The 11,231-nt window shown below is 32.7% G+C and overlaps 1 pseudogene; it reads left to right on the plus strand.

Annotated features, from left to right (window-relative positions):
• The first annotated feature begins 1,908 nt into the window (after positions 1 to 1,908).
• On the plus strand, positions 1,909 to 4,390 carry LOC120269253 (annotated as a pseudogene).
• Positions 4,391 to 11,231: the final 6,841 nt, after the last annotated feature.

Here is an 11,231-nt window from a genome sequence, read left to right on the forward strand (position 1 = left end):
AGAACAGAAACACAGCTAAGAAGACATAGAAGTCAGCCAAGAGGAAGCAAAGGTATTCATTTGCTGGGAACAAGAGGTAAATTACTCTAGAGCCAGTGAATCCGAGGTGTTGTTGTGCTCAGTCGAACGTGTACCCAGAAAGACAAGAGTGCGCTTGAGTTTCTAAACAGAGTCTAAAAGAAAGTGTTGAAGCTGCGAGGTCCCTAGCTGTAGAAAACTAGGCAAGAACCATATGAATGTTTTTATAAATAATAGAGAATAAAGGCAGAAAGTTAGAATTGAAACTGCGACTGTTTCTCTCAAGCCAAATATTCCAGCAATTTGCTCTGGAAATTAGGTCCCACAAAGTTTGCTAACTGATATCTATGGTTGGAATCCAAGATATGCAAACCTCTGAAAGAGATCGCGAATGTGATTGTAAGTTTACAACTTGCTTAAGGAATGCCCAGACTTGTTCAGTGAATTCACACTTAAGAAAGAGATGATCTGTTGTTTCCGAGTCCTTTTGGCACAACACACAGGTGTCTGTCACCTGATGAGCATTACATCCCTTTTTTACTAAGTTGGAAAGCGTTAGAATTTTATCATCACTTGCTAACCAACTAAAAAGGGATATTTTACTTGGGTATTCCATTTTCCAGAACTGAGGGTATAGAGTGCTACGTATTCCTATATCTATTAAAAACTTATAGAATGAGCGAACGGAGAGGACTCTGTTGCTCTCTAGTTTCCAAATTTCCATGTCTTCCTAATTGCTGGAGCAATCTAGAATGGAAGATTGAAAGGATGGACTTTATGAGGGGGAAGTTGTGCGAAAGAAAGTCTCATGCAAAGAAAGTTCTTATGCATAATGCCTAATCGTAATCCCAGGGAAATTATAATCATTGAAAAGGTCTGGCCATAGGTCTTTGGGGGCTCGGCCCTCTAGCTAGTTATCATACCAAAGCAGAGTGGAATTGCCATTTTTGACAGTCTTAGAAATGCAAGATCTGAAGGAGGGTAATATCTAAGGCTGTAAACGAGTCGAGCCGAGCCAAGTATCACCAGGCTCGAGCTCGGCTCAAATACGTTATTCCAAGGCTCGAGCTAGTTCGAGCCATTTTTTTTGTGCTCGAGCTTGGCTCGCTTAAGCTCGAGTTAGGATAATATATGTATAATGTAAGCAATTTAATATAGTTATATAATTATATATTTTTGTAATTAAAGTGATATATCAAAGTGAAGTGTATTCTTCCCTCCAATTTCTTTTTGAACCAACTGAACTCAAATTTGTGGCATTTGTTTTATTTTTTATGAAAAACAAGATTCAACAGGTACTATCACAAAGGAGAAAGAATTAAAAAACACAACTCTCAACTATGGTAATGATATATGTTGTCCAAGTCTTTTGACATTCTCTCCCATAGCTAGTACGCCCAAACACATGTTTAGTAATGGGTTTTTAGGGCATGTTTAGTAGCAGATCAAAATCTTTGCTGTATAAATTATTTTATCTTTTTTTTATCATTTTTGAATGAAAATCTTAGCCTTAACGTCAAGCCTAAACCATTCTATTTCTCTACATACATTCATGTATGTAAAGATTAACTTAGCTACCATCTTCTCTGGATCAAACTTAGCAATCCATGAAACTCTCTCTTTCTCCATTGTCCAATGATCATACCTAAAAATAAAACACTCTCCAACCTACCACTCTCTCACATGTTACTCTTTATTTATTTGTCTTTGGTTTTTATAATTGACCTCGTGTTTCATTTTTCTGTTATTTTTTACAAACCTTCCTAAATCAAAGGAACCACATGTTAATGTGAGACAAGGACTTTGGATCTCTAACTCAGCTCTCTCTTCTCTAGTCTATATAAACACACACTTCTGTTCTCCATCACCTCACACACTTCTCTTCCAATAATGGCTTCACAACTCATCCTCTTCCTCTCCTTCTTCTTGCTCTCCTTCTCCTCCCTCTGCTTAGCCATTAATGCAGCTCGCTCTGAGCATGAGATCAAGCTCCTTTATGAGGGTTGGCTTGTTAAACACCGTAAGAACTACAATGACCTCTTTGAAAAGGAAAAGAGGTACCAAATCTTCAAGGATAACGTCAAGTACATCGATGAGCACAATGGCGGCAACCACTCTTCCACTCTCGCACTCAACGTCTTCGCTGATCTCACTAATGATGAGTACCGGAATACGTATCTTGGTTTTCAGTCGTTCACAGAAGAGAACACGGGATTCAAGAAGAGCAATAGGTATCTCTTCAATGGTGATGAGACACTGCCTGATTTCCATTGATTGGAGAGACCAGGGAGCTGTTGTTGATGTCAAGAACCAACTCAAATGTGGTAAGTATGTGATGTTCCTTTATAATATTTGAAAGAAGAGAGATTTAGAAGAATTTAAAGACTTCATATGAATTCAAGACATTGTAAAAATAATAATACAACTGGATAATAATGATATAACAATATATATCAGATATGAATATCCCTTATTTCATGTCATATGTAACTGGTAAAGAACACTTATAATAAGGATTGTTATCTGATTTAAATCCATATTGCTATAATTTATATTGATATCCTCTATTATTTATTTATTTATTTATTTATTTTTTAAAAAAAAAAGTGGATAAACCACTATATTAAAAAAAGAAACAACCTACCACTAGATGTGGTAAGAATTGATATCCTCTATTTAAAGATTTATACTGATAATTCCTTATACATATATATATATATATATATATGCATGTATGCATGCTCATCTACTTATAATTTACAGGGGGCACATAACTTTCTTGTCAATTATTTTTTCAATGTATAATTACTTCTTGTCACTTTTTGCAATTTTGACTTGTGAGCAGGTAGTTGTTGGGCATTCTCTTCAATTGCAGCCATTGAAGGTTTGAACCAGATTATTACAGAAGATTTAGTATCATTGTCAGAACAAGAGTTGGTAGATTGTGCGAGAAAGAGTTGTGAAGGTTGGCAGATGAACAATGCTTTTGAGTTCATCATCAATAATGGTGGCATTGATAGTGAGGAGGACTATCCTTATAAAGGTTACTATGCGGGATGTAGAAGGGATAAGGTGTGATCATATTCATATTTTTGGATAGTTTTTCATCAGTACCTACTGTTTTAATGTATTTAATTAATTAAAGTTTGTTACCATGCATGGATTTGTAGCTAAGAAGAAAAGTTGTTTCCATTGATGGTTATGAGAACGTTCCTCCCTATAGCGAGGATAACTTGAAGAAAGCTGTTGCCTATCAACCAATCAGTGTTGCCATTGATGCTGGTTCCAAAGACTTCCAGTCATATGGATCGGTAAGATTTACAAAATATATATATATATATATATTGGTTATTTTACTACCTAAAAACTAATTATTATGGGTTTAACCAAATAGTACCATCAAAATTATACACTCAATATAAGTATTTGTATATAGGTTCTTAACTATTGGACGTGATACATTTTGTAGTGTCAAAATACATTTGGACAAATGTAAATTTGGTATCATGGTTTGCTATTTTAATTAATAGGAGAGTCTCTAATTCCTCTTATTGTTAGCTGTGAATAATTTCTATATATATATATAGCTTGATTATGTTGTTATTAGAAAATATGCTATATTTAGAAGTTGAGGGATCTCTAGTCTCTTTAAATATGGATCAAGTACTGTATATATGATTGTGGAGGCCCATTGTAATATTTTGTATATCAAATGGATTATTAATTTTTATTCTTAACGATGCAGGGTGTATACAAAGGAAATTGTGGGACAAATTTAAATCATGGTGTATCTCTAGTAGGCTATGGTAATGAGGATGGTGATGATTACTGGCTTATTAAAAACTCATGGGGAGAACAATGGGGGGACAATGGATATGTAAAACTTCAACGTAATTCTGGTACTGCAGAAGGCAAATGCGGTATTGCTATGCAACCAAGTTATCCTGTGAAGGTAATAATAATATCTTTCTTTTACTTCTCCATCTATTTTTAGTTTACATTAAAACAAAATTGAATTAAATTTGTGAATACAAGCTGTCTATATACTTGAAATAATGAAAATTAAAACACACACAAATATATATATATGTGTGTGTGTGTGTGTGTGTGTGTGTGTGTGTGTGTGTTCCATGTATCATCTTTTTGCTCCTTTCATATACTGATTATCTATTTGCTTTGATGTTACAAAACAGAACGACTACAATCCACTTGAGAAGAAGGCATTGAAAAACATTCATGGAGATGGGTCTAAGACTGATGCTAAAAGCAAGATAGCCACTGCATGAGAAGATGCTTACTTTTGTAGAAAATAAAAGAGGTGGTGCTTATTAGTAATGTATGGGTTATTTTGTACTGTTGTACTCTCCTTTAATTTATCATGGTTATTTGACCACCTTATGTTATTTTCTCATTTTTCTCATTTTCTCATCAATTTTCAGTGTTTAAATAAAAGCTTATAATTTGATAATCTTTATTAAAAAAATTGATTTTATTATTATAATTTTAGTTACGAGAGTTATGTAATTCAATAATAATTTTAAAGAGTTGAATTGCAAGCCTAAGAAAATTTTTATTTAATTGTAATAATTTAAAATTAAAATTTTGAAATTTTAATTTTAATTAAGGTTAGTTTTATTAAATTATTTTTTAAAAAAATATTATTAAATATATTCTAAAAAATAATAGATTTGTGAAAAAATAAATGTTTTAATTTCATTAAATTGTTTTTTTAGTCCTATCGACGAAATCCACTGTCATCCACATGCACGCATTATAATATGCATGTGTATATATATATATATATATATATAAAGACACGTACATTTCGAAAGTTGATAATTAATTGGATCCTAAACAAAGTCTGAGTTACTAGTTTATAAATATTTTAAAATAAGCTTTCTTTTCCTACACAAAATATCATCTTTTCATTAACTTTACAACCCCGACAAAGTTTGCTGGTTGCATTGATTCAATGAAGACGAGGGAAGAAACATGAACTTGAGGAATTAAATATTAGAAATAGCCCAGGATTAGAACAAATTTAAGCCGAATCTGATATGATCTAAGAGAGATGTATAATCCATGGAATTGACTGGTTGTTATAATTGAATCATAATTGATGTCTTCATAAAATTAAAAAATGAGATTATATATATGTATATATATATATATTCGGTATTAGATCGATATTTTCAAAGAACTCTTATAAGAAAGTATTGAGGCTTTTTGTATTTTTGGTAGGCAAATTAGTAATGACTCAAAATAATTAAAAGTGACCAATGACTAACGGGTCTATTGGAAGCCGGATTCTCATTAAAAATGTTTATAAATAGTGAGATTTTCTAATTATGAATGCGGGCACATTTCTGGAAGTGTAAGTAGTGGTTATGTGTGAATCGTTTCAGTGCCCATGTGTGTGCGGCCCCGCCTTCACTTGTTTCGTCGAAGTTTGTGTATGTCATGTCTTTTTAGCGGTTTAGACACCCATCATGATAAAAAAATAAATAAATAAATAAAAGTAAATAAAAAATGTGGGGAAGTATCATTAGTTCACTTCCCCCACTTCTGATGTTCATTTATGTTGAAATGGGGGAAGTGATACTTCCCCCACTTCCGCCTGAAGTCGATTTTGAACTAAATCCACTTCAGTATTTTTTTAACTGAAGTGGGGAGAAGTGAGTCAATCTATAAAAACTAACTTTTTTTCATTTCTAAAGTCTTTTTTGAACTCATAAAACTTCATCAAACACCTAAATCCTTCGGTTCTATTATCAATTTCTGATAAATGAACAGAGAAATCCTGGAAGTGATATCACTTTTCCTACTTTCGAAAATGACACTTCTCTCATTTCCTGACTTCTTCTCATTTACAGTGAAATTAATGCCCCCTTGGTGCACAAAAACAAATGAACGGAGAAAATGATAAGATTCAGTAGTATGGCTGCTCGTGTTATGATCAAGACCATTGTTGTTTATCTTTAAAAAAAAAAAAAAATGAAGATTCTATTTTTTATACAATTTTTTTTTTCCAAAGTCTTATCCGAAAGAGAGGAACTATCTCACTAATTATTATCAATGGATACTAAATAAAAAAAATCAAGTGAACAATTAATTACAAAAATAGATACTCCAATAAATCATTTTTTTAGTAGAAAAAAAAGTTAAAGATCACATAATTATATTATATACAAACTTATTAAATTTAATAAATATGAAATACAAAATAAATTTAAATATAATATCTTGATATATAGTTTAAAAGTAAAAAAAATACTTATATGATGTTTGGATGTAATTATTGAAATAAAAAAAATAACTTAACACAAAATAAAATTTTAATTAAAAAAATAAAAATTGCAAGATAACAATTCTAGCAAAATCCAAATTTTTTTTTGTTTTAAATCAATTAATAGTTATATGATCGACGCGGACTCCAACACACATAAATGCATTGTTTTGACTTGCTGCAAGGCTTTTTAACCGTAGGGACTTTACATAGAGAACCGCAGATTTTTGTATTAATTATCAAATCTTTTTCTCAAGCTAAATTCTTCAAATACTCCTATGTTCTTTTTTACTTATCACATTTAATTAATTTATACTAATTAAAAATATTAATTAAAGTTAATTAATTATCTATATTTTTAAAAAAAAATTCATTACTTTTCCAAAACTAACCCTATTTAAAATCCACTATGTGGAGTATATGATTTAATACTTAATTGATTATGATTTATTGAAAATTATACTAGTACATTAAATTAAAATATGAATTTAAAAAAACTTATTTAAAAAGCTGCACAAAATTTCTAATGTGACAAGTAAAAAAAATATACAAGAGCTCTAAAATGTAACAAGTAAAAAGGAACATCTGTCCGACTTAAAGAAGTAAAAGACAAATTAATACTTCCATGTTCCTTTTTACTTGTCATATTTTGGAGTTTTTTTATTCTTTTTAACTTGTCCATTTACAAATTTTGTACAACATAAATATTAGTTTTTCCAAATTTACCTTTATATTTAATGCACTTCTATAACTTCCAATAAATTATATTCAACTATACATTTTTCAAAACGTATTTTAAATGAGTGTTATATTGGAAAGTTAATATATTTTTTATAAATTTTAGGTTATCAACTAACTTCAATCAATATTTTTTAATCGATGTGAATTAGATAAAATTGATAAGTAAAATGGAACGCAGGGAGTAACATTTCTTCTCTCTATATATAATGGATTTGGATCATGTTAATGAATTTTCCATGGATAATAAATACATTTATAGGAGTGCCTATATATATAAAAATAAAAGTAGGAAGGTTGCATCAAAAGAAAAAGAAGTAAATTGAAATTCAAAAACATAACAGCACATATAAAATAATTTGGTTGTGGAAATTAATATCCCGATATCCACCCGTATGACTATTAACTCAAAAGCTTCAGAGACCCAACCACTTTTATTTATTTATTTTATAAATGCAACAATTGTTATTAGACTGTTTAATCTGTGTGCCCTCACCCAATAATACAAGGTTCAAGCTGTAAATCTATACCCACAATTGGAGACTCATTATCATCATAATATCTAGTGTGATGTGAACTTGGGACTTGAACTTCCCACGCCAATGCATTTCACCATAGGACCAATGTTGGTGGACTATGAACCCTTTAGCCCATCCTCTAATTGTTTGGCCAATCTCCAACCTTGCTATTTTCTCATCTTTCCCATGTTCTCATAAAATAAATAACTGGAAAGTTTTTGGGATGTCACTCAACTTTGGTCTTGTTTTATTTTGATTACTGAACTTCAATTTATATCAAAACGGTTACTCATCTTTAATTTTATTTCTCTAGAAGGTTACCTATGAGTTAATGGATCTAATTCGCTAACGTGGATACCGAAAAATCACAATTAGCTCACTCATGACACATCACCAAATGGTCACATCATTTAAGTTGTCTGCGGCAGCAAAAGAACGCTACATCAGCATCTTCCTTCTTTCTTATCCTTCACCTAATACAGAGATGAACACCAAGGAGGGTGAAGCTCCGGCCACCGGCGGATCAAGAGCAGCCATTTGTTGGGCTAAGATAGTGGGTTAGTGTAGGAGTGAGATATAGCGACCGTTGGATGTAAAATAGAAGTTGCACCATCTTTTTTAGTCATGGATGGTTTACATGAGGACATGAGAAGAAGTAACAGGGTGTGTACCTCCATTCAAAAGGTGCTTGATGTTGCTCATACCACTAGCAACTCCCTCTTGCTCATCAAGAAGATCAAGCCCACCAGAATCTAATTATATATATATAATGGTTTAAGAGAAGAAGTATATATAAAGATTTAATATATGTAAATGATAACTGGTGTATGGTTTCTTCTATCCCTTTTAGTTATGGTCATATATGGTATGAAAGAAAAGAAAGAGAACAAGATGTTTTCATGCATGCAAGTATATTGTATATTAGAAGGAGTGATGTTTTTGAGTTTTTTCTTTCTATTGTGTCTTTAGTGTTTGGTTTGTTGTTCTTTATAGTGACATTGTAAAAATTAATTGCTTTAGTGCATACCCCGGTTGTATCCCAACAATTTTTTGGACTGAAAGAAGGTGGGAGTGGTGGGAATGCCTTGATCTGATGTTCATGCTTATCAAATAATTATTCTATTCTTTGTTTAGCCACTTTATTAAGGGATAAAATTTGATTAGCAGAGTTTTGCTTAATGATAGGGATGCAAGTGTATGTGCCGATCATGTAATAAAGTATCCATGAATATAGAGTGCCGGTCTACAAGAAAGTGAAAAACTAGTAATAACCCTAATTCTAAAAAATAGGGTAAATGATCGAGTGATGTGCTTATGAACAAACGGAAATAAAAGCAAGGAACACTGTAATGAGTAGGAGGGAAGTTAGAAGAAAGAAACGATGTCTAGGCATAACATCCCTTTAGGGTTATGAAGTACTGGACAAAGGTTGTCTAAGTTTGCAATATTATTTGAACCAAAAGGTTTCTAAAATTATACTAAACCCCAATTTCTCAAGCAAAGAGTAACTGAATAAGTGTGGAGTTGATACAGACATCCATACAATCATATTAACACTCTATGAAACCTCACTATGAGTTAATAACAATATCTTAACTAGATAATCTCCACCGTAAAAAGAGATTACCCCTAATTCGAATACAAAGTAAAGATGTGATTTCTCCTAAAACCTACTCCACATGTGATGAGTGTACAATATTCATATATTTCATATCATTCGGTACACTCATTCGGCATGTATTAGAACCATATTGTGGAATTCAATGTTAAATCTAGTGTGTTTTACATTCTCAGGCTTAAGGTAGTACTTCAAGATGAGAGAGGGCTAAAGAAGCATTCTAGATCTTAAATGAAGGAGTTAGAGCTCTCTTGGTATCATTTAAATAAGGATAAGGCAAACTGAGTGGCTTATGGGCGATTTACGACCAACCTTACGACCATAAGTAGATTCTAGAGAATCTTTGGAGCATGTTTATGCCCATAAGGGGGCATTTAGAGCCAAATCAGAGAACCATATGAGCAAGGCTTACGCCCGTAAGAATGTCCTTAAGGACTATCTAGAGGAGTTTATAACCACAGCATGCTCCCGTAAGGCCGGTCGCGAGAAGCAACACAATGAAGTTTACATTCCAACGCTTACGATCATAATCTAGACTATAACACAAACCGAAAACCTTACAGACATGACATACAGTTGTAAGTGGTCTCGTAAGGCTTGCGACTATCTCCTCCAACTCCCTTACGGCCACATCCTTACACTAGTAAGTAGCCTGTAAGCAGTCGGATATAAATAGAACTGATGATGATTTTTAGGGTATTCTATTCTTTTCTTTTGGTTGATTCTTGGAGGCAAAGGTAGGGAAGAAAGAAGACAAATCTCCAATACTAAAAGGGCTATTTAAAAGGAGATTAAGATCCACATTCAAAGGAATTAGAGGTCGAAGCCGTCAAGCTCACCTTGGTGGCATGCGTGGAAGCTTTTCTAGGGTTTCTATGGTGATCCTCTGATCTGTTAGCGAGATTGAGAAGGGGGTTTTCATGTTTTTCATATCTCCTCCTATTATTTGTATCTTGAATGCTTGTCCTGCTTTAATAGAGATTTAATTTGTAGATGTTTGGGCATAGTTGAACTCTATGGTTTATTTCATTGACATTAGTTGTCTGGATCTTTGATGCTTTAGGTGTTTTTTAATTGAAATCATCTCTATTTGGGTATAAATTGTTCTTTTTTACCGAATGATTACTACTGTAGTGAGAGCCCCCTAGCTTTCATACTTCTGATGTGCTTTATAATTAGAAAAAAATTCCAGCTAGCATAGGCATGTCCCAATTCCAAAGGATAGTGAGTACACCTTTGGTTAGGGTACTTTGGAGGCTTCATCTCCCGCAATCATTTCGAGTGGGTTAGTAATAATCTCCGTGCTCTTTCTAATCATGTGGAGTAGATTCTACGAGAAATTGCATCTCTACTCTATATTCGGATTAGGGATAATCTCTCTCTACGAGAGAGATTATCTACTTAAGAGATTGTCATTAGCTCACAGTAAGGTTTATAGAGTGTTAATGTGATTATGTGGATGTCTGTATCAGTTTTGCATCTATTTAGTTACTCTTCATCCTGAGAAATCAGGATTTAGTATAATTTTGAAAACTTTCCTATTTAAATAGGATTGCATACTTAGACAACTTTTGTCCTATACTTCATGACCCAAGATGGATGTTATGCCAGAATATCATTTTTTCCCTTGATTTTTGTCCAGTTTCATTTTTGTATTTCTCACTTTTTGTTCTCTTGTTTTCACACCCACATTATTTTATCACTTAGGTTATTTTTCAGAATTAGAGCTATTACCAATATTCACTTTCTTCCCTGTGGACCTATACTCTGCTTTATGTATACTATTATTACGCGATTGACATGAACACTTGCATTCCTATCAACATGATTGCAAAGAACACAGAGATTATCACTAACTAACGCAGGAGGATTGAAGGAGACGGAGTCTCCAAAGTACACTAACTAGAGGCTTACTCACAATCCCTCTCGAATTACGACATGTTTTATGCTAGGTGGGAATTTCTTTTAGTCATAAAGCACATCGAGTATGATAGCTAGGGTTTTTGCCTCATTAACAACGAAGCATTCAAACACGCAATTAGATTCAAAAAGA

The sequence above is a fragment of the Dioscorea cayenensis genome, chromosome 9, assembly GCF_009730915.1.
Source record: "Dioscorea cayenensis subsp. rotundata cultivar TDr96_F1 chromosome 9, TDr96_F1_v2_PseudoChromosome.rev07_lg8_w22 25.fasta, whole genome shotgun sequence".
Classification (NCBI taxonomy): domain Eukaryota; kingdom Viridiplantae; phylum Streptophyta; class Magnoliopsida; order Dioscoreales; family Dioscoreaceae; genus Dioscorea; species Dioscorea cayenensis.